Below are 24,789 nucleotides of genomic sequence, written 5' to 3' on the forward strand. Positions count from 1 at the left end.
TCTCCATGTGCGAAATAATATAATTTGTCTTGCCTACATATAGAGTTGTAGAAATCAAATGAGATGCTACATGTGGAATACTTTTATTTATTTTTTTTTCTTTTTAAAGTGAAGGGAACGAATAACAAGTCTTTTGTTTTGAGACACTATTGAGAAAAAACATGTTAGTAGAAAGGATGCCATACAAGAAGCTGAATGACTCTAATTTGGGCATGTCGTTATAGTTATTTAACATAGGAAAATTGAGTTTGATTTCTCTTCTTTCTCTTTAGAGGTATTTTTTTTAAGGAATATATCTATGTTCTCTACTACAGTAGAATTAAGCTAGAAATCAGATTCAGATAATTGGGAAATCCCCAGGTATTTCAAAATAATCATCATATTTTGAAAACTCATAGGCCAAAGAATAAGTCATAAAGGAATAAAAAAAATGAAAATGAAAACACAGCATATCAAACTCTGAGAGATACACCTAAAGGACTACTCTTAGGTGAAATTTATAGTGTTAAATGCTTATATTAGAAAAGTTTTGAAGCAGTCATCTAAGCTTTTACCTTAAGAAACTAGAAACTAAAGAACAAATTAGACCCAGAAAAAGAAGAGGAAGGAACTGGCAGAGAGTAAAGTCAATGAAATGGAAAACAACAACAAAAAATGTGGATTTAAAAAAATTCAGTGAGGGGCTGGGGTTATAACTCAGTGGAAGAGCACTTTCCTAGCATGAGTGAGGTACTGGGTTCGATCCTCAGTACCACATGAAAATAAATAAGGGGCTAGGATTGTGGCTTAGTGGTAGAGCGCTCACCTAGAACATGCAAGGCCCTGCGTTTGATCCTTAGCACCACATAAAAATAAATAAAATAAAGGTATTGTGTTCATCTATAACTAAAAAATTATATTTAAAAAAGGAGGAGTTTTTAAAAAAAGGTAGTGAAACCAAACTGGTTATTTGATACAGAGTAAAATTGATAAGCCTCTAATCAGACTAATAAGGAACAAAGAAACAGAAAACAGAAATTCCTATTACCAGAAAAGAAAGTGACACATCACTACAGATTCTATAGATATTATAAGGACAATAAAGGGATATTATCTTGTAATGCATTTGATAACTTAGATAAATGGGCAGATTCCATCAAAGACACAAACTTCCAGGGGCTGGGGTGGTGCCTCCGGATAGAGCTCTTGCCTAGCATGTGTGAGGCACCGAGTTTGATTCTCAGCCCCACATATAAATAAATAAAATAAAGGTCCATGTACAACCAAAAATTATTGGGAGAAAAAAAAAAGATACAAACTTCCAAATTGCTGTTAAGAAAACATGGATAAATCTCTATTAAGGAAGTTGAACTTGTACTTTAAAACTCTCCTACAAAGAAAGCTCTAAGGTTACATGGCTTAACTGGTGAATTCTGCCCACCTTTGATACTAGTTAAGCACAAACTCTTCAAAAAAATGGAAGGGAGAGAACATAATGTTATTTTAAAAGACCAGTATTACCCTGATACAAAAAAGATGTTATTTAATAAAATATTAGTAAATTGAGTACAGCTAATGTTACTAAACTAAGTCTAGCTGCTCACCTAACAGCAGGGTCGTTAAGTCAAGAGACAAAGTGTTAACACAAGGAAGGTGAATTTATTTTGAAAGTCAGCTAAAGGAGAAGATAGAAGACTCTTGTCACAAAGCCCATCTCTATAGAAGCTGATGTAGGGTGCTTTTTGCAGGTGCTTTATAGGTATCTTCCCATAGAGGGTGGGCCAGATACTTGCTATCTAATCCTTCTTGCCTAGTCATGAAATGTTTTTAAGTTCTTCAGATCTCAAAAACAGATATCATTTTTTCCTCAGGCTAATTCTGTCACAAATTATTTATGTGTTACACATTGTATAAGCTAGAGGCTGGGTAGTTTCCTAAAGGCCATCTTGTTGATATGCCAAATTACCAATAATGAAAGAAAACATCCTTAATGCTTGGTCTCATTAGTTATATACTACAAACTTCTGGTAATGAATAAAACATCCTGAATGCTAAATTTCATTAATATGAAAAGGATAATCCATCCTGGGTAAGTGCCATTTATTTTATAAGTGAAAGATTGGTTCAGTATTTGAAAATTGTAGTTCAAAATATTAACAGAATGAACAACAGAATTTAAAAAAAAACTGTATGGTCATCTTCATATATGCAAGGGAAAAGGCATATAACAATACTCATTATCCATTCATGATAAAGCTTAGAAAGATAGGAATAGAAGGCAAACTCTCACAAACTTAGAAATAGGAGCTTTCTCAACTTGATATATCAAGATATCTATGTAAAACTGTAGCTAATATTGTAATTATTGGTAAAAGACTAATGCTTTCACCTAACATTAGGTGCAAAGCAAGGATGGTCACTGTTATTACTATTCAATATAGTACTGTTAATATAATAAAGCAAGAGAAAGAAATGGCATTCTGTTAAGGAAAGAAAAATAATAAATCAAATTCACAATTCACTTAGCAAGGAAGTCTAGGAAATGTTGATTTAGACTTTAATTCTCATGTAAGGAGGCGCACAGAAGGAGTTGGGAATTGATGCTGAATGCTTCAGTTACCAATCAGTCAGGGGTTCTTTTGCTTGGTTTGGATGGAAATCATGAAAAGGTAAAGTGCATCTCCCTTAGTGTTAGCAGCTCTGAGTGCCAGCATCCCTTTACCCTTAGAGTAATCTTATGCTCAAGGTGTTAACAGTTCTCCTAGCCACTCCTGGCAGTGACTTGCAACCAGGGTAGTATCCCCTGGCAGCTTTCAGGAGCACATCTAGTGATCAGAGCTAGCAGCTTCTAGCTGTGTTTTCTCACCTCCTCCACAGCTCTCCATTGCTCTCTAGAGCTTTAAGCAGCTCTCTCGGTTAGGCATTCTATAGGGCTAGTAGACCTTGTTACCAGCTTTTAATGCAAGCAGTTCAATCTATTTTTTACCCCAAATCGAAATCATGCACAGTAGTAGAACCATCTCAACAAGGCTTTATTGGAAACTATACTCCAGCATAGGGAGTCCATACACAGGATGCAGGTCTCAGACTGGCCTGATGAGGAAGTTTGCTTTTTAGCCAAACAGGGGTAGGGTAACACACGTGCACAGTCTCCTGTTGGCTAAACTCAGGCTTTCTGCTTAGTCAGGCCAGCCTGTACAGGTATATTAGGCTCACTTGTTCTGGCTGTTGTGGGCTGGAGAGGTGCTCCTTTTCTGCCAGTATGGGGGCAGCTGAAGGTGGGTGGAGGCATCCAAAGTGGCTACAGGTTGGAGACCTCCTGGATGACTAACTGTAGGTTGTCTGAAGCTGCTATAGTTGAAGCCACATCTCCTGGAACCACTTCAGGACAGCTGAGCCTGCAGCCATCCTGATGACAGCAAGGTTGGACCACTGAAGAAGTAGCTGCTTGATTGACAGCCCCGTGGCTTACATGGTAGTGGCAGGGCTGAAAGTCTGATGGGACCTCAGGAGCAGTGGCAGCATTCATTATAACCCAGTTAGATGAAGCAGCAGCCCCCAATCTCTACCTTACCAAGCCAACCATCTGTCCTCCTTCCAGGGCAGTGAGAGTCCAGAGGCTGGGCTACTGTAGCTGTCATTGGAACAGACCCAGTGGGGCATGATGGTTTCCTTGGTAACCAGGAGAGCTGTGACAGCTTTTCTGGCACTTGCATAATTGGGTTAGATTGTGCTTTCATGGCTAGTCATGCCTGCATTTGATGGACAGGCCCTGTTGCATTTGCAGAAGCTTTGGTGCTAAGTCCCAGTAACTCCCTCTGATGAGAATCCAGGAGTGGAGCCATTGATACTAGTTCATCTGGGCTTGGGGGCCCCATCTGTACCCATCTGTACCCCAGTATGGCCCTATCTGTACCCAACCTAGGGCTGCTGCCTGTTTGTGTACCAGGGTAGCGTCAGCTGCAGTTATGAATAGGGCAAGGATTTGACAGTTGTCAGTCAAATACCTGGGTAGTTGTTCACTTCCACCAGCTCAGGTCTTGTCTGTCAATAACAAAAAATCAAGTCAGAAAGGAAGTTCCTTTGGGGAGGGTCAGTTGTGCTTATTCTTGCTCTCCAGCAGACCCTTCCCACTTTTTTTTTTTTAAAGATGGACACAATATCTATCTTTATTTTATTTATTTTTATGTGATCATGAGGATTGAACCCAGTGCCTCACTTGTGGAAGGCAAGATCTCTACCACTGAGTTGTAACCCCAGCTCCCTCCTGACTTTTGATATGAATCTGAAAGTCCTAAAAGCACTGCAACATTTTTATCACTGTGGTTTTAAATTGGTATTTCCTTTAAAGTTAAAAGTGGGCATCATCTGGAGGAAAAATTTCACTTAGCATTTTCTTCTTTATGCTAATGTAACTGAGAAAATTGTGTATAGTCCTTCAAACGTATGCATTGGTTTAAATTCCATTAAATAGCTTTTGCTTTTAACTTAAAGAGGATTGCTAAAACAATGTTAAAATGTCCTCTTAAATTGTAAGATGGCAAACAAATTTGGTAAATATATTACAGTCATCATTTAGCTTCAGATGAGTTAAAATTTAATGAAGGTTTTGTAGCTGAGTAGAATGCTTAGAAATTTAAACAAATACATGTTTTAATAATTGTGTGACTTACTTTCTTTTTTATTTTTTTGGTACTGGGAATTGAACCCAGAGGCATGTAACCACTGAACCACATTCTCTGTCCTTTTTAATATTTTATTTAGAGACAGGGTCTTACTGAGTTGCTTAGCACCTTGCTACGTTGATGAGGCTGGCTTTGAACTCACGATCCTCCTACCTCAGCATCTTGAGCCGTTAGGATTACAGGTGTGTGCCACCCACCTGGGTATGACTTACTTTTTTAATGACATTATATACCTTACCTTTATTCCAAGAAGATCTTTGCTGCAGAAACAGCATAAGACTTTGATGTTTGATAGAGCTGATTTTGAATATAGGTTCTTTAATTTACTAGTTACATTAATTTGGGTAAGCTACGTAACCTATTTGAGTTTTGTTTCTTTATCTGTTAAACGGGTGCAATACAGACTAAAGTTGTAGTGAGATATAAATGATACAATGTATATAAAATATTTATGTGAAATGTTTTCCTATTTCATTATTTAACTAATTCATTACCATTAGCTTTATGATTTTGATATTTTAACTGATTTTCTGTAGTTAGCCCCCTTGACTAATGCTTTTTGATGGTGATCCCACTGTTATTCAGTGGAATTTGTTCAGAAGAATGGAGCTGATTGGATGCTAAAGTTGGATGTTTGAGAAGAAGTACATAGTTTGTACACTTGATATTTTATGGTTTAGTATTTCTCTTCCTGCTTTTGATGGCTTAGAGAATTAGGAATATTTATTTAAAATAACCATTTAATTATTTTAAAAACTTTATTTCATGAGTGCAGTTTTAGTTGCCAGAAATAATGTTATCATAAGCTTTTTGATATAAAAAACAGAAACTCAAGGTTGGTAGCATTCACACTGGGAACTGCCAAGTGAATTACACAAATTTACTACTTTTTTAACCTTATCCTGTTTTATTTTGTCCATGCATATAAAATTGTAAATTTTTGACCAACATTAATGAACAACAGTGGTGATTTGGGGGTTGGGGTGTAGTTCAGTGGTAGAGCTTGTACTTAGCATGCCTGAGGCCCTCATTTCAATCCTATCATTGAAAGAGAAGTCATCTCCTATAATTCAGTTTCATAATTGGGGTATGGCGACAATGTTTTCTTTACCTACTTGGCAAACTGTCCAATTTTGTATTTTATAATTCTTTGTTTTCCTTTGTAATTCAGATTTATTTTGGGTTTTGGGTTTTTGGCATTTTGGTTTTCTTTTGTGATTTACATAGTCAATGTCATTTTCAAGTAACCAATACCCAAAAGTTAGAGAAAAATATGTGATAAATGTATCATTCTTAACCAAAAGAGTTAATGCTAATGACAAAACTTATAATTTTATGGTTAACTACATGATTAAAAACAAAAATTAGATGTTTTTGAGAATTAATTAGATTGGAAGAGGTCATAGGGCTTTATAAGTCCGAATATCTAAATATCTAATAAAAATTGGGAATTTTTCAAATTCTTTGAGGTAAGTATTTTTCAGAAAGTCAGATCTCTCTAGCAAGTGTTAAAATACTTTCAGTGGTTTTAGCATTAGAATATTTATTGATGTATTTTAATTATAAAAATAATGCAGCTCTAGATAAATTTTGTGTTTGTAAAATGCTTGTTAGTCGTGTTTTTATTATATCTTGAATAAGGAGCTAATGGTTTTATTTAAAAGCATTAGTCTGACAAATATTTAGTGTACATTGTAAATAATAATAATGTAGTGAATCACTTATGAGCTTTTCATATACTTCACAGTATGATTACAGACTGATTATAATGTTGATAAGTAGCTTCTTCCTTTCCCTATGCTATTAATAAGAAAAGGAAGGTAGTTAAAAATTTTAATTTGTAAGGCAAACATTTATTTTTAATATGAATACCATATAGTATTTATATTCCACTTTATAACTTTTAGGGGGATTTTAGATGTTTTATCTCATTACAGCCCTTTCAGATAGCCAGATAAATTATTGCTTCTATGTTTTAAATAAGGACTTGAGGTTCATCAGGGTCTTAAACGGCTTACCCCAGGAGTTATAGCTCCTGAAGAATCTTGAGGCTTCTTCCTGTATTACCATCTGCTTATTTGACCACTGGGCCAGCTGGATTTCCAGGCTTCTTACAGAGGAGCTGTTTAGGGATCAGGCTGTTTTAAGACATATATTCTGTAAATTGGTAGAACAAATTCTTTTCAGATGAGGGAATTCTGTATAAAGAGGAAGACTTTTGTTAGGAATTTGGTCAACATTTCTTTTTATTGTTCTTGTCATATCCTTTAACTGTGGCCCCATGTATGTACTCTTGGAGATGTGCCTAATTGCTAAATTTATCTTTCAGGTTTTTTTTTTTTTGTATCATAATATCTAGTGTGGTGTCTGGTGAATAGTAACCTTTTTACTTGGCCTTCATGTTAGCATGGAAAAATTAAATAAATGTACATTTATCTTCTAATTTTCACTCAGGAATACCTCCACTGATTGAATTTTAAGACTTTTTATTGAGGCATAATTGATTTACAATAAACTGTGTTTATTTAAAATGTACCATTTGATAAGCTTTGAAATGTATATACATTGCCAGTATGACTAGGAGTCTTTGCTCAGTTAATGACAGAAATCAAGAAAAGGCAAAGTACACAGCTCTTTAGTATTGTCATCTCTGAACTCTACTGTTACCAGCTGAGCTTTTGAGCCCTTTTGCTCAATTTGAGATAGAAATGAAGAAAAGGCAAAGCAGTACCACCCAAAAGAGGCTTTTCTGGGGCTTATGCTTTTTGAGCACAAGGAAAACAGTACATGGCATAGGGCTCTGGGACTGGCTTCCTGAGGATGTAGTGAGTGAAGCTTATATAGCCAAAAAAGTTGGTCTCACAGAGGCACACAGTCTGTTGTTACACATTTCTACACTTGTTAGTCGGTTCTTTGCTGTGGGTACCAGGAGTTGTACTTGACATGGTGATCTATTCATGTGCACTTGGCTCCCAAGAGATGATGTAGGTGCTTACTACTGTTATCCCTGGAGGCTGCAGGAAAATCCCTTTATGATTCATGTGCTGGGTCTTAGCAGTGGTAGCAGAAGCTCTCTAAGTAACAGCAGTTTGGCTGGAAGGGAGACTGTGGAGGGTGGGGGGCTGCCTTGCAGAGTCAAGTGTCCAAGCTGGGCTGGAGGCAGGTGCACTGGGTCTTGTCCAGTTCTGGACAGACATGCTCTGTGGGGCCAGAGGGACTTGTGATCATTACCTTCCTCTGCACTTGCTGGCACAAGTTGTTGCCACAGCTGGTTGCTGAGCAGGAAGATGGTGCCTATGGTGGTCAGGACCCCACTGCAGGTCCACAGGGAGGACAAACTTTTCCAAAGTGATTGCATGGCATATGAGAGTACCATTTTCTACACATCCTCATCAATATTTGATATGGTCATTATTTTTAAGTTTGGTTATTCTAATAGTTATACAGTGATATCTTGTGACTTTGATTTTCTCTGTGTGAGGACTGTTACTGGCATTGAGCATCTTTCATATGTTTATGTGCTGCCTGTGTGTCCTCTTTGGAAAAGCATCTGTTCATAGCTTTTGCTCACTTAAAAAGTAGTTTTTAAAATTGAGCTTTGACAGCTCTTATGTATTTTCGGTATAAGACTATTTCAAGATTTATGATTTTTACTTTTCATTTTATTACCCCCCCGCCCCCACATCCACCTTTTTATCTCAGAAAGGAATTCTTGGGAGAGAGATGGTTAAAAAAAAAAAGTTAGAAATTTAAAAAAAAAGACTGTCATTCATACCATTCATACCTAAAGACTGAATTTTATCTGTTGTGAAAATGAACTTCTCTCACTACACAGAAGTAACAAATATGGTAGTCAGTTTTGTATTTAGAAATGTATTGGTAGCAGGGATGTTTTCATAATTATGCATTCTTCATGAATACTTTTGTATTGCTGCTTGCAAATATGCATTTCCAAACTTGAAATATAGGTGTGAACAATGTGTACCAGTTTAAAGCTTTCACTTCATTTGTGTTTTTTAAATTAAGGATTTAGATGTTCCCCCAATTAAAAACTGGTTTTAAATATTGGACATAATATCAGTTTTAATACCTGCTTTGCATTTTCACACATGGTCAGCTGGGACATGTAAACTTTGATTTGTCGAATTTTATGCTGTGTGGAATACTAACTACTTTATGTATTTAAAAAAAAAGTTAGAATTAACTCCTTGTCTTTTTCTTCCCTATCCTTTCTTTTCTATCCTTTTTTCAGGATATTTTGTCTGCATTCTCTTTTTTTCATGCTAGCTTCTCACCTGACTGTACATGAATTAATCCCTGTGAGAGTTGCCCACTCTTCAAGACACATGTGATCCGAATTAGTGAATGTTTTTGTTTCTTGAGTCTGGGTATGTGCTATTCCAGCTATGATCAGTGTTGACCTAGCTTCCCTGGGCACAGTTGGGCAGTTTAAGCCTAATCGCAAGTACCCTAAAAGCTACTTGTCAGAAGCCAGAACATAGATTCAGATTTAATAATGACAGTGTTGAAGACAACTTATCAACATCCCACAATTAATTTATTAATTGTTGTTTAGTTCTAATTTGATCATACTTACTGTGTAATTTCTATTCCTTGCAATTTGTTGACTTTTTGTATGTGACCTAATTCATGGTCATATTTTACAACTTTTCCTTGCATTTTTAAAAACAATGTGCATTTCCACATTTACTTACAGCACTTAAAAGTAAATATAAACCCTGGTTGTCTTATTTAATTTTTTTTTCTTTTTTTGGTATTGTGGATTAAACCCAGGGGTACTTAATCACTGAGCTATATCCACAGGCTTTTATTTATTTATTTGAGACAGTGTCTCTTGCTAAGTTACATAGGACCACACCAAGTTGCTGAGGCTGGCTTTGAACCTATGGTCCTCTTGCTTCAACCTGACTCAACACACTCCCCCACCCCTTTATTGTTTCTGAGAAAAATATGTTGGATCTTCTACAAAGAAGATCATGTAGGTTCATGATTTTCATTTTTTAATGGATTTTTACCCATTAAATGTGAAATGTGTTTTTGCTTCGTCTTGTTTTGTTGCTTTTCACTTTAATTTTCAATTATGTCTTATATTAATATTGCTGAACCTTTCCCTTCTGTTGTTATTCTGATGTATCTTTATATTCCCTTATTTTTCTCCTTCCCTGTTGCTTCATTTTAGATGTGCTCTTGAATCCTTTTTTTTTCCCCTTAGCTTTCAAATGTTTGCATGTTGCTTTCTCTTAATGTAGAGATATTTGTTGTGGTGGGTAAGAACATGGGTTCTAGGTCCAGTCTGCCTGGGTTTGAATTCAGGCTTTGTCACAAACTGCCTATGTTCTGTTGGCTATTCTTCATGTGGTACCTCAGTTTATTTTTTCCCTGTAAAATGGAAATATTCATAGTTTCTATCTCACTTTGTAAAAATTTAGTGAGTTATTTTATGTAAAATGTTTGGTACTATTTGGCATATTGTTTAAGTCTTATCTATTAATATGTGAATTTACCCACTGACATTTATTGTAATAATAAAAAATTATTTGGAAGGCCACTGTTAGTATCCCTTCTTTTTATTTAAAAAATCTTTTTCTTACCCATTATTGTCTTTATTACAGTTTTTTTCTTGTAATCATTTGTTATTGATATATCTAATATCTTCTAATTGTTTGTACTAAATTAAAGCATTATTTATACAATTAATAGTTAAATATATTTTTCTTTAGAACCTTGTATAACATAGTTGAGGTTCAAGTTCTCCTTGAGTCTTTTGCTTCCACTCACTCCCAGTAGAGATTACTCATTGTTATGATTTTGGGATATTTTATTCCAGAGGTTTGATATGTTTATACACATACCCACTACAGGAGTGTGCAGTGCTTTTTACTTGATTGTATAGGTTATTCTGAATCTTTTTATTGTCAGTCATCACTGTTTTGGAAATCACTGAATATGTTTTTTTTTTCCATCTTGTTGCTGCCTTTTCCTGTTGATAGTCATTTCTCCTTTTTCAGTATGTCAGTCAGTGTTGCAGTTAACATTCTTGTACATGAATCCTTGTGCACAATGAGAATGTTACTCTCAGAATAAGAAGTGTAATTGCTAGATCAATAATATGCAGGTGTTTGTTTTTATTAGATATGGCTCTTTGGAACTCTCTGATTCCCTGCAGTTTTTCTAAGACTTGATAGAGCTACACATACATTTTTACTGGTCTGTGAAGGGAAATGTAGTATTTTATTGTTATCTTCTGTCCTGATTTATGAAGGAGATGGGGTGTCATCTTATTTCTTGGTTGGGTGTCATGTTTGTTTCTTGGGTGGGACTTGCCTCATTCTTAACTGTTATGTTCTACAGCCATGCTTGCTGATGGTCACAGTCTTCCTGTCATATTTTTGGCTGGTGGTTTCATCCTTTGATCTTTTGGAAGTTATTATTCATATTACTGCAGCATTGTATAGATATTTGAAAAATAGATTTTCTTCATCACTACTATGGATTTGAAACCAAAGGGGAAACCTAGACTAAGTATTCTGTTTATTGTCCTTAACTACACTTGTTTGTTTTTTTAGTCTGCCAGTTCAGATTATGTAATTTATGAAGTGATTTCCTGAAAGTGAACTATTAAACATTCACAAATACATGCTGGCATACATACCATACAAACCCTAATTATAAATGTCCCATTTTAGTTGAGAAATATGCCTAGCATGTGTTAGGTCCCCAAAGAACAGTAGAGTTAGGCATAATGCTTCATGCTTGTAATTCCAGTGACTCAGAAGGATGAGGCAGCAGTATTGCAAATTCAAGGCTAGCCTTAGCAACTTAGCAAGACGCTGTCTGAAAATAAAAACTATTGGTGATGTAGCTCAGTGGTAAAGCATGCCTGGGTTCACTTCCCAGTATAAGATAAAATAAGAGAAGACAAGATGCAGTCCCAAATTGAGGAAAAAAGAGATTATCCTTCCTTGTCCTGGAATTTGTATTTTTTTAATCTTACCCAATACAACAGTGTTTTTCTGTGTCTCCTTAGAGGCTAAGTATCTATCCTAGTCTTATACATACAACTTCTTGTCCAGATGTCAAATGGAATTTGAGTTACCAAGAACCACACTGAATCCTGGTCTGAGAGGTCTAGGTAGACTGCTTCTCTGGCCTGGGAAGTTTTAAGAGAGTACACAAATATCTGGGTCTGTACAGTGGTTAACCCAGGACCAATCATGTTATAAAAAGCCATGTATATTGTCAGCACAAACCAGAATAAAATAGCGGGTCTAAAACTTATGCATAAAATCAGCAGCAAAGTAGTATCAGGAGTTCAGGGATCCGACAAAATCATCAGTTTAATAAAATGTCTGATAAAAATGGAAACTAGGAAATGTAGACCAACTCTTACTTTTTACAGTCACAGAGGAAATGGTAAGGTACTTAGAGTTAAAAAATGGGAGGGACTTTTAGACATAGAAGGAAGGAGAATGAATAGAAGCATTAATTAGAAATTAATGATTACTTGTACATTGGGACAGTTTTATTTACGTTGACTGCATTTATATCCTGGTAAGATAGCCTTAGCTTATTGGCATATCTACAAATTGAGCTCAGTGGTAACATTTACAAATGAGTCATGGTAGGCAGAGCACCAGTGGAAGTTGAAGACTGGGATTATGATCTGGGAGATTTTTGAGTCTCATGGTTTCAGTCTTTGTAAGATAAAGAAATTGTTCTAGATATCCAGGGTTCCATTTATCTTTCAAAGTATTTTATTAAATAGCTGGCTTTCTCTGGGTGGTCAAAACACAATAGGAAAATAGTTCCTGGTAAAACTATCTTACACTGTACTGTAACTTATTTATCTTTGTCTCTCACTAAACCATTAACTCCTCGAGGAGAGGAATTTCATTTTACTATTTTTCATCTGTTTGTGCTTTTTTATTTCTACCAGCTTGAGCAGTGTTTGAAGAGTAAATGAATCCACTGTGGTAGTTTCTGAAATTCAGTTGAATATATGACTGAAAGAGGGGTGGGGGGAAGCATAACAAATCTAGAGCAAACCCAGGAAAGGAAATATATTTTTAGAAGGGAAAATAAGCCCACTGTAATTAAGAAGCTTGCACAATGTCATGCAGTATTAGGGTAGAACTAGAACTAGACCCTAGATCCCCCAGTTCTGTATCCAGTGTTGTTTAATGGATCTTTCTGTCTCTAACCCCACAGAAACATACAAATCACAGTCAAAATTGCAAGAGTAACATTTATCTCCATGAAATTATTCTGATTAAATTTTTGTGATAAGTCTTTTCCCCTTCCTCCCAAATGATAATAATGTGGCTCTACAAGATAAACGAACATTTTGGGAGTTTAGGAAGCCCAAGCCCTTGTTTTGGCAGTGGGAATGTAATGTAATTAGTGACTGTCTGCTTGGAAATGTCAGTAGGCACTTGACTTCTTGCAGGGTAGCATAAACTGAGGTAGGCTGAGGCAGTCTTTGCCCTTGAAAATAAAAAGGAAAGGCAGTAAAATGGAAAGGCAGAGGAACTGTTCAGCCAGGATCATATCACTATACATGGGCATTTGCACAGGACTACTTCTGCCTGGATCACTTTTATTCTGAGGTGAGCACAAGTAAATCTGATTAAAAAGTCAAACATCTGTGGTGTGTGCACATTTAGTTCTCTATGTATAATGTAGTCTGTATTGCCTGATTTAGCTCTCCCATGTGCTATACTCTTAATTGCCTGGCACACAGCAATCAGAGCAAAGGTTACTGACACATTGGGAATAGAAAAGACAGAATCATGAATACTGTGAGGTTCTGTTAACTGTGGATTCTAAAAATTTGCAGGGCAGGCTTTGTGACTGTGTAGTGGAGAAAAAATATGCATCACAAATCTATTCAGTTGATCTTATACACTCATCCATTTCTAGCTATTAGTAAAACAGTTTTGAAACATGTCACAATAATTTAATGAAGTTGATAGGTTACTGTCCCATCAACCCTTTCTGCAATGGCAGAGGATCACAGTCATGGGTTTCAATTTAGTTTATTCAGCCCATTGCAGTACAGTTTATGTGTGAAAGCTCTTATCTGTGCAAATCTAGCAGTTGTATTTTTTTTTAAACAGTTTGCTCACTTTGGGGTCTGCACACATGAAAACTGAATATACTCAGTGTTCACATATCAAGAATGCCAGTTTGCTGTTTTTTCTTCTTTGTGAATATAATTAGCACTTTAAAGTCTTAAAAGAAAAAGCTGGTATGTTAATTTTGTTCTTACTGTGATGGCAAAGTGTTTCTCTTACAATTAGGATGTAAAAAAGTTGAGACAGAACATTGCCTTTATTGAAAAAAAAAGCCAGATGATCCTCAAAGAAATAATATTTCTTAAATCTCCAGAAATGGTTCAGCTCTGCAGAAGGGTATAATCAGCTGCCATTGAGGTCAGACATGATGTAAAGTCTGCTTCATCAGAGGCTTATCTTCTGTGACATAAAAGTTACTGGGAGGACACAAACCTTGTAGCCCATAGAACCCAGCAACAGTCTACTGTTTTGAGATAAAACAAATAATAAGCAGCAGACTCAGAAATGCCTTAGATATGGGAACTATCAGACATGAACTTTAAAATCCCTATGATTAGTATGTTAAAGAATATAGTGGGAAAAGTGAACAATATCCATGAACTTATGGAAAATATCAACAGAGAGATGAAAACCAAAAATTCTTTTTAAAATTTGGATGAAGCCAGGCCTGGTGGTGTACGCCTGTAATCCTAGTGACTTGGGAGGCTGAGGCAGGAGGATTACAAGTTTGAGGCAAGTCTCAGCAATTTAGTGAGGCCCTAGACTACTTAGTTGCCTACAAAAAGGGTTGGGGAGGTAGCTCAGTGGTAAAGCACCTGTGGGTTCAGTCACCATTCCCCTCCCCTCCAGAAATGTTAAATGGAAAATACTGCATTGGATTTATCAACAAACTTAGATTTAGCTGAAGGAAGAATCAACTTACTAAAGCTAAATCAACAGAACATAAAAAGAAATAAAGCATTAAAAGAAGTGAGAGGAAAGTTAAAAAATAAGGGAGAAAAAAGAGGGAAGACAGAATAGAGCCTCTTAGAGCTGTGGAGCTGTATCAGTACTCTAATATAGAAATAATTTGAAACCTAGAAGTAAAAGAGAATTGTCCAGAAGAAATATCTGAAGGGACAGTTGCTGCAAATTATCCAAAAATTAATAAAATACAGTAAGCAACTAATAAAAGACAAATAGACCCATGTATGTCAGAGAATCTGAGTGGGATTAACAACAACAAAAATGAACTTCCCCAATTCTAGAAGCACCAGAGTCAAGCTGCAGAAATATTAGAGATATAGGAGTCTTTATGGCAGGTGCTAGCTGTAATTTATGCCAACAACATTACAGAGGAACAGATATAAGAAAAGAGCAGACTTCTTGTCAGAGATTATGAAGTCATGAAACAGCGGAACAACATCTTTACCAAAAGACTAGGGGTTGGGGGGCACGTTAAACTCAATACAAAGTTTCATACCCATCAAAGTATCCTTCAAAAATAGCGCAAAATAAAGAACTTTGCAGGCAATAAATAACTGAGGGAATTTACTGTCAGGAAATCTACACTCTAAGAAATGTTAAAGGATGCTTAGGCAAAGGATTGTGAAATGGCAGTTTGGATCCACACTATGAAATGGTGAAAATTAAGTTAAATGCATGTCATATTGATGCAAACCAGGTACCCCTCACCATAACTGTAACATACAAGCTTCTCCAGGAACCCCAACCATAATTAAGCTTCTTGTCAGCAAGATCTTACAAAGGGTATCAGTGAGATTTCACAGGAGTTCTGTGGAGAGCTCAATATGGTTTGAAGCTTCCTCTTTCTTATAAATGCCAGGTTTGCAGATAAAAGGTATGCAGATTCTGTCTCAAAGAGAGCTTGTTATAAAAAAATTTACTATCTCTGTTTTAAAACTTTTTTTGTAGTTGTAGATGGACAAAATGCCTTCATTTTATTTGTTTATTTTTATATGATGCTGAGGATCAAACCGAGTGCCTTATGCATGCTAGGCAAGTGCTCTGCTGCTAAGCTACAGCCCCAGCCCCCTATCTCTGTTTTCCTTAGCAAAAACTTGTGAAACCTCTGTCTGACCTGAAATATGGGACAAAGAGTAACTGGAAAATACCCACCCACTGTCACGTAACCACTCCATAGAGTATAAATCTAAAAGAATTTCCAGACCTGGGGTGCAGAGAATTTTAGGCCTTAGCCCCTCTGGACTGCTACAGTGTAATTAAACCTGCTTCCTGAAAATTCTTCTGTTATCCAGCCTCATCTGTCCCACATCAATAATTTCACTTATTTTTAATTAATTCAAATGGTAATTAATTATTCAAAAACAGTAACTATTTATTGTGGGTTTATAATATAAGAAGTAAAATATATGGTAACATAATACCAAACATGGAGGGAGAAAATAGAAATATAATGTGTGTATTAGTAAGAATTCTCCAGAACAAAAGAACCAATAGGACACATAGTTATTTATAATGAGAATCATCTCATAAGATTTATGCAAGCCAAGGAGTCCCATAACTAACCTGAGGTGAGAAGGGGGTTGTTGGTCTAAGCCTTGTAGTTTGAAGGTCTGAGGGCCAGGAGCTTCAATGTCCAAGGGCAGGAGAAGATGGTTGTCTCATGTCAAGAAGAGAGAATTTGACCTTCTTTCACCTTTTTGTTCTATTTGAGCTCTCAAAGAATTGGATGATGACCACCCACAATTGGTGAAGGCATATCTTCTTAAACTGTTCTGATTTCAGTGTTGCTCTCCCCATGTACCCTTACACACATTCACCTGTAAGTAACAGCTTATGAGTCATGTGTGAACCCCTTAAATCTACCAAGTTGGCTTATAAAATTAATCACCAAACTCTTTTAAATTATGCTAGTAGTTCAGTATCATTTGAGGGTAGACGTGACAAGTTAAAAATGTTGATTTTAAATTCTAAGGAGCCACTTTGGGGGAAAAGAAAGTGAAGAAAAGTCTTAAAGTGACATCATGAAAATAAATAAATAAATAAAGCAGAAAAATAGCTTTTGGAACAAAGAACAGATGGCCTTAATAAAGAACCAATAGCAAAATGAAAGGTTCAATTCAGTTGTATTAATAATTACATTGAATGTTAATGACATAAGTACTCCAGATAAAAGTTAGAGATTAGAATATTGGATTGCTATCTCAATTAAACTTAATTGAAATATAAAATTAAAATAGAGAAAAAGTTATACACTACAAACACCAATCAAAAGGACTGAGTATATTAATATCAAAGTAGACTTCAGGATAGGAGTTACTACCAGAGTAAATGGGACTTCACCTCATTATAGTGGGGTTCTTTCACATAATCTTAAGTGTGTGGATACTTCAAAAACAGAGCTTGGAATACATAAACAGAAACTGCTAGAACTCTGAGAAGTTGATGAATACACAATTATTATTGACATCTTCATCTATTCTCTTAATAATTCATAGAATATGTACCCTGAAGATGAATTAAGGACCTAGAAGATATCAGTGACACTGTCAGCACAACGGAATGCATATTCTCTTGAAGGGCATGTGGAATTCATCAAGATTTTCTAGGCCATAAAGCAAATCTCAGCAGATTTAAAATAATTTAAATCATACAAAGCACGTCCTTTAAACACAATGAAATTAAAATGATAGCAACAGTAATATATTTATAAAAAAATCACTGATTATTTGGGTTACCAGATGAACCAACATATCACAGGGTATTCTGGATGGTTCATTGTGGACAAGAGTAGACATGGAAAAGGACATTTAGAGAACTTCATACTGTTATAAACATGTTAGATACATGTTGGATTTTTTTTAACCTTTTCAGGGAAAAACAGTTGCAATTAAATCATGCTATAATAGAATTGAAAAGTTTCACTACTGGGATTTTAAAAAAAGGATAAATAGCCAGGTGCAGTGTCACATGCCTATAATCCCAGTGGCTCAAGAGGCTGAGGCAGGAAAATAGCAAATTCAAAGATAGCCTCAACAAAGTAGTGAGGCCTTGAACAACTCTGTAAGATCCTATCTCTAAATAAAATACAAAAAAGGACTGGGGATGTGGCTCAGTAGTTAAGTGCCCCTGGGTTCAATACCTGGTTCCAAAAGAAAAAAAAAAGGATAAATAAATTATTGGGAGATAGGATAGTTGACTTAGAAGTAGAAAGCACATTGATATTATTTTCATATTCTATAATCATTTGACTTTAATTATAAGAGTATCACTTGGAGAAGTGAAATGCCAATCTTTAGGCAGTTATTTGCATAACACATAACATTAAAGGAAAAATTTGGGTTTAATTGTGCAATAAGAATTAGAGGGAAAATATTAGTATTTTGTTTTAGTAATGAATAATATTAATTAAATTAGTAACATCAGTGTCTTTTAAAATTTTTTTTTGTTTGGTTTTTTAGTTGTAGATGGACACAATACCTTTATTTAGTATTTTTTATGTGGTGCTGGGATTGAGCCCAGTGCCTCAGGCGTGCTCTACCACTGAGCCACAACCCCAGCCCAATATCAGTGTCTTATGTGAACATTTTTCGTGGCCCAGCAAACATTTTCTTTTGTGCGGGATCAGGGAAAATATTGGAGATTGTACCCAGAGGCACTCTACCATTGGGCTACATTGCCACTTCTTTCTATTTTTTATTTTGAGACTGAATATCATGGCTTCAAACTTGAGATCTTTCTGCTTCAGCTTCCTGAGTAGCTGGCATTACAAGCATGCACTATGATGCGGAGCCTAACACACATTTTCATATGAGTGTCTCCATAACCTATAAAGAAGATAGATGTGTAAGTGATATTACTCAGAGGGATTTATTGGGGGTATTTTGAGTAGACATTTTCTGATTTATATTCAACACTGTCTACCACATTTTCTGTGACTAATATCCTCAATATCTTTCTCATTCTCTGTTTGTTACCTTTCTTCTTTTAGGTTTTTTGCGTATACTGAGTCAACTATTGATATGTGTTACTATTTCTTCATTCAGAATACATTTCATGAGACTGTAACTTGTGGTGGTTGTTCCAGTAAGGAAGAGATGGCAAGAACCAAAGCTAGAAATTCTTAAGATTCCTCCCAAGTTACAATAAAAATTAGCTATACAAGTTACTATAAATACATGAATATTGGATAAAGTATATCAAAATATATGTGTGTATCTGAGTATATTTTAAAAGATTGCCATTCTTAAAAAAAATCAGGATGCTGATCCATAATATGCTGGGGGGTGGGGATAGGAGGATTAAATGAAGTCTAGATAAGGCAAAGGGGGAAAGGGGAGGGAGGAGAAAGGAGGGGAATTAGGGGTTGGAAAGATGATGGAATGTGATGCTTATCATTACCCTAAGTACATGTAAGACACAAAGGATGTGACTCTACTGTGTGTACAACCAGAAATATGAAAAAGTGTGCTCTATATGGGTAATATAAGTTGTAATGCATTCTGTTGTCATATACAACAAATCAAAATTAAAAATTAATTAATTAATTAATTAAGGGAAAAAAAAAGCAATCTGACCATAGGTGTTAGGAGCTAAAGGAGTAGAAGGGATGCATACTGAATTGGGACTGGAAAGCAGGGTCATACAGAAATGGGTGTTGGAGCAACCTAAGGCAGTGAGCTAGTACTGAGTCCTCAGAATAAATGCTGGGATTTTTAAAAGGTAAGCTGAATAGGAAAAAATGTGCTCAGCAACCTAGAGAAATAACTTGGCCATTTGCTGCCTGGGACTCCAAATAGTAAGAAACAAACAAGCACCCCACCCCCAGAAAAAAAAAGAAAGAGTTTTTAAAGGAGAAATGAGAAACTCAACTCTGTGCCAGAGTCTCTGAAGAAGAAAACAAAATTGTTCTGTGAGAAAGCCTTCTTTAAAAAAGTACAGAGAGCATGAGAAAGGGTGTATTATTTATTAGGTACTTATTATTTATTAGGTCATTTAGGAAGTATCAGCAGATGCAGTCCCTATCTCATATGCCCACATGTGCAGTACACCCCCCCCCACACACACACAGCACAGCAAGTACTGGAGTAAGTTATCTGAGTCCTCTCAGGAGCACACTCCAAAGTGTGTAAGGGTAGCCAAACATCTGTGTTCCTCCCTGCTGCTTCTTACACCTTTGTGTGATTGCAGCCCTGCCTCCTCTTGCTGGTCAGAGTCAGTTTCCTCTGCTATTATCAGACTCATTTTCATTTTCTGTCCCTGGGTAAAATGAGTCCAAGTGTCATGGCATCATCCAGAATTCACAGTTCAGTGGGACCCTTTTGCTTTTTTCCCAGACAAGAATGAGCCATGTTTGAGAACCCCCATTCTGCAAAGTCCAGTAATGATGGACTGGGAACCACAGAGTACCCTGTTGGGCTCTTGGCAGTAATGGCAACTGAGATCATTCCTGTTTCCACCCCTCAGCTCCTAAACCCATCTACACTTCTTGGGGACACAGTGCCATATTACTGCATCCATCCTTTCAGGGTGCCTTTTAGCTGGTGTTTAGTGTGTCTTGAGGCAGCCTCAGCTTTTATTGATCCAGTTTGCTTCTGGATGGTCTTAGGCCTTATGTGGACATTGGCTCATACCGTGATGGTTTCTGTCAGCTTTCCATCACTGTAACAAATACCTGAGATAAGGAGAAAAGTTTATTTTGGCTTATGGTTTTTTACTTTCAGTCCATGGTTGGCTGACCCATTGTTTTTGGGCCTGTTGTGAGACAACACATCATGGCAAGAGCATGTATTGGAAGAAATTGCTCACTTCATGAGAGCCAGGAAACAAAAAGAAGGGGTTAGGTCCCAATATTCTCTTCAAAGACATGCCCTTAGTTACCAGACTTCTTCCACTAAGCCCTACTTCCTAAAGGTTTCACCACTATCCAATAGGTCTTTAGTGCATGGGCCTTTGGGGCACACCTAGCAAACCATAGCACAAGCCCACTCCCAACCTTTTTCTTTATAAGGTGGGTCAGATGTTATATGTGTGTGAATCCATCAGGTGAGTTCTGAGGATACCAGTGAAACTCAGGTTGGAAATTTTGTCTATGTTTTTGTTTAGTGGGGATTAATTTGTCCTATGGAAGTCTTTACACTAGTCAGACTCTCAAATTTTGACCCACCTGCCTTTTATGAAGTTTCCTATTTCCTACCTCATAGTCCCCTAGCCACACAACTAGGCTATTGGTCACTGATCAGGCATCTATACATGTCTTCAGCTCCAGATACTTCTCTGTAGGACCAAAGTGGATACATTAGTTACTCTCTACAGCACCCTACCTATTGTACAGATTTTCCCTTATTGTCTCCAAGAATCTTTCTGAATGCTGCTGTACTAGTACCCCAGTTGTTTTTGATAGGCACCTACATGCCAGTCTCATTCATCTGAAAACCAAGCTTGGACTTTTCTTACTTTTCTAACTAGATGTGTGAGGCCTATTCCACTCTAGATAGTAGAGGGGCACAGTAGCAGTAGTCATGTGACTTACCTGTGGTCTCCATTTCTATTCTGTTTTGATCACAGATGTTCCATTTTCATGTCATGATAGATTTCTGCTGGTTCAAATTAATAGCTTGGCAGAACTCAGTTAATTATGGAGAGCCTTGGATGCCTATGTCCTTTGTATTCTGTGGTCTCTGGGGTCCTAGTAATACAACTGTTTTTTTTCAATGGCCTGTAATTCTCTGAGTGGATGGCAAAATCCCAGTGGCATCATGATTCTCCTGGTGGAGTTCACCACAAGTTCCATACTGTGTCTTTTCTCTCCTTTGCACCATACAGAATCTGCTGGATCATATAGCCCCCACCTGTCTGCCTGAACCTGATATAGGGGCCGCTCTCCAGGTCCCAATCAAAGCTGACAGTGTGTGGGCCAGAGTAGTAATGCCAGGTGTATTGTTCCCAGAACAGATAATGGGCTTTCTTCTTAGTAGTACTGAGTACATGATGCAGCAGTTTGTTTTTTGTTTAATAGGAGGTATCCCAATGTGCTTCTGAGTACTTAGTCCCTCAAACTTTACTATAGTTGCCAGATCCTGAATCTTCATAGTGTTATTTGCCAACCTCTGGAGCCATGTACCACCAAGGCTTCAGCATACCAGCCACCATGGGCTTGTCTCATCAACATTATATTAATAAATCTCTTTCTTTCTTACATAGCCCATCATTTCCCAAGCTGAGTTATCCTGAGATTTGTCCCTTGGTTATGAACATGACATACAGGAAGAAGAGATGTGAGTAGTGCCTTCAGGGGGCACCTGTTGCCTTGTAGGGGAGAAGCTTCTGCTGCATCTTGTAGCTCATTCAAGAGCAAGGCAAGAAAGTCCTGGAGGGGGTTGTAGGCAGGTGTTTGGATTTACTAGTGTCATGGGCATCCTTTTGGACGTCCTCATATTAGTCTCCAGGCTGCCAGTTTTTCTCTACCAGGGCTCAGCCAGCATACACCTGCTTTAGCTTAGCATGCAGAATTTCCATCTTACTCTCACAGTTCATCTCTTTCTTCAACCCACAGTTCCCCATTGTATCTGCCCTTCCAGTACAGGTCGCTAATAGGACTACTTTGTACCCACCAGGAATGCCCTATGGTTCTTGCACTTAGCATACAGTCTGTCATTATCCTTATGCTGGGTATCAGTACAGTTTCACAGTTACTACTCAACCTTGCTGTATTTTAGGTCAAAACTCTGAAACTTCTGCAAACAAGTGTCTGCACTGTTGTACCTGCTAATGGTACATACTCCTTCCAGCTCACCAACAGTGCACTCTTCAGCAATTGACAGCAATTGAACCATGAAGTGTGCCATGGACTTTTTGGCCCCCATCCCTCAGTCAGAATAGCATTTTCTTACCTACAGTAATATGTGGGCTAGTCTTAAGTCCCCATCTTACCACCTACTTCCTCAGATCACTTCTTGGGTCATTTTTGTTTGTCTGGGTCAGAGAAACAAATGCCAAGATGGAATCACAGGTGAAAGGATTTGGTTCTTCTTAATCAAAAGAAAGAATATAGAGTGGGGGCTGAGGAAGCTTAAGAGAAAGGAAACACAATGCAAGCCTGTCCCTTGAAGGAAGAGGGGAGAACACTGAGCGGGAGCATTCTCTGCTAGTTTGCCATGAGATCTAAAAGGAGACTCCACAAAGCCATGGGAGTCCTTGTTTTTGTCTTTGCCATTTGCTCAGTTATTTCATTCTAATTTCTCACAGCAGACTAACTTTATCAATCTATTTCATGTGGTCTTAGAGATGTGTATCTTCACTTTTAAAGAAAGCAGCCGGACCACGCTGGACATTGTGGTTCCACTTCTAAATTCCCAGGGAAAGACCCTGGCCCAGTTTCAGATGTGTCTGGAATCTAGTTCACAGTTTTGTGAACCAGATTGTTTCTCACTAAATTGAAACATTTCCCAGAAAAGTGGGACAAACTTCAGACCTAATACTAATACCTTATGCAGACTTTAATAATCCTTAAACATTTTTTTTAGCAATCTTTGTTTCATTTTTATAGACTGACTTGGAATAATGATTTTGATGGATCATAGTTCTTCTAATAAAGGAATGGAGAGGCATGCTCAAGTGTTTATTGGTGAAAATTAGAATAGTTTATTGCATGTTTGTGTTTGTCATTGCAAAGTATTTTCAAGAGCAATGACTGACCCAACATTTTTTTCTTTACCTTGTTTTTGCTCTTCAGTTCTCTTAAAACTGAATTAGTGTCAGATTAAATTAAGGCTGTCTGGGGAAAAAATACATCTGTGTATGTAAAATACTCCAAGAGTAGTTTTCACACTGAATGGGAAAGACATAAAAAGCATTGCTAGGTGATTGGAACTTTAAAAAGGAGCTGCAAAACCCATTTTCTAAAATTATAGACAGGTGGCATGTCCCCTCACTGTTGTTGTTTGTATTTAGCCATGTATGGGATCTCCAAATAAAGGTATAGTAAGAAATGAAAGCTGGGGTTATTCAAGGCTGAAATACTGAACAATAGGCAGAGTTCCCCAAGGGGAGGCCAAAAAGAAATATATATGTGTATGTGCTCATGGGTACTCCTGTACCAATGTCTGCTGTTGGGCCAGTTATTTACTGTTCCTAGGAGTTGGTAACTCTCCCGCCCTGATGTTCAGCCTCATCTTGAGCTCAGAGGAATGGAGCCAGCCTTCTATGGACTAAGACCTCTGAAACTGTGAACCCTCAAATAAACTCTTCCTCCTCTACAGCTGTTCTGGTCAGATCCTTTAGTCACAGCTGTGAAAAAGCTGACTTAAACAGAAATCGTCTTTTTTGTTGCTTGATTTCCTTCTAGTTCTCATGCACTAGGTCCCTATTTATCTGTTCATTATTTTTCTTTGCTGTACTTTATGTTTTATTAAGCTTATAATAATCGGTCTTCTTTTTTATCTTTCATGAGGAATCCTAGTTTTCTGGGTTATTTTATTGTGATAAATTATTGTCCAATTACTTGAAATAAATCTCTGAGAAAGCAGTAACAACACATAATAAATCTTTTTTATACTTTTACTTAGAAACCTCCCTATCTAGAATTTTCATAACACCCTTCCTTGGGTGTGTGTTCTTCTTCCTTTAATGATTTTTGTGTGTTACTGTCTTATAGGTTAGACTTTACCCTCAAACCACAAATGACAAACTGTTTTTGTTTTATTATTACAAATGGAATTATTAGCATTATAGAATCAACATATAAGATAAATACAATAGGCTAGGGAATGTATGTAGCTCAGTGGTAGAGTGCTTGCCTAGCATGCATGAGACTCTGGGTTCAATCTCCCCAACCCCCCCAAAAGACTATTAATATACAAAAAAGATACAATTACTATAATTAGTCACTTTTTTAAAGTGTTACTGTATACCAGGCCCTATTCTAATAACTTATGCATATAGTAGCTGTGAGGTTGGTACCTCCTCATTGTCAGTTGGGGAAATTTTATTATTCCCCATTTTACAGGGAGGCAGCTGAGGCACACAAAGGTAAAGTGATGAGCCATGGTGACGCACCTCTCAATGGA

General features: G+C 36.9%; 1 protein-coding gene across 1 annotated transcript in view; it reads left to right on the plus strand.

Moving 5' to 3' along the window:
* The window catches only part of Wasf3 (WASP family member 3), a 116,355-nt gene that overhangs the window by 45,992 nt on the left and 45,574 nt on the right, over positions 1-24,789 (plus strand). The window lies entirely within an intron of this gene.

Source organism: Urocitellus parryii, chromosome 2 (genome assembly GCF_045843805.1).
Source record: "Urocitellus parryii isolate mUroPar1 chromosome 2, mUroPar1.hap1, whole genome shotgun sequence".
Classification (NCBI taxonomy): domain Eukaryota; kingdom Metazoa; phylum Chordata; class Mammalia; order Rodentia; family Sciuridae; genus Urocitellus; species Urocitellus parryii.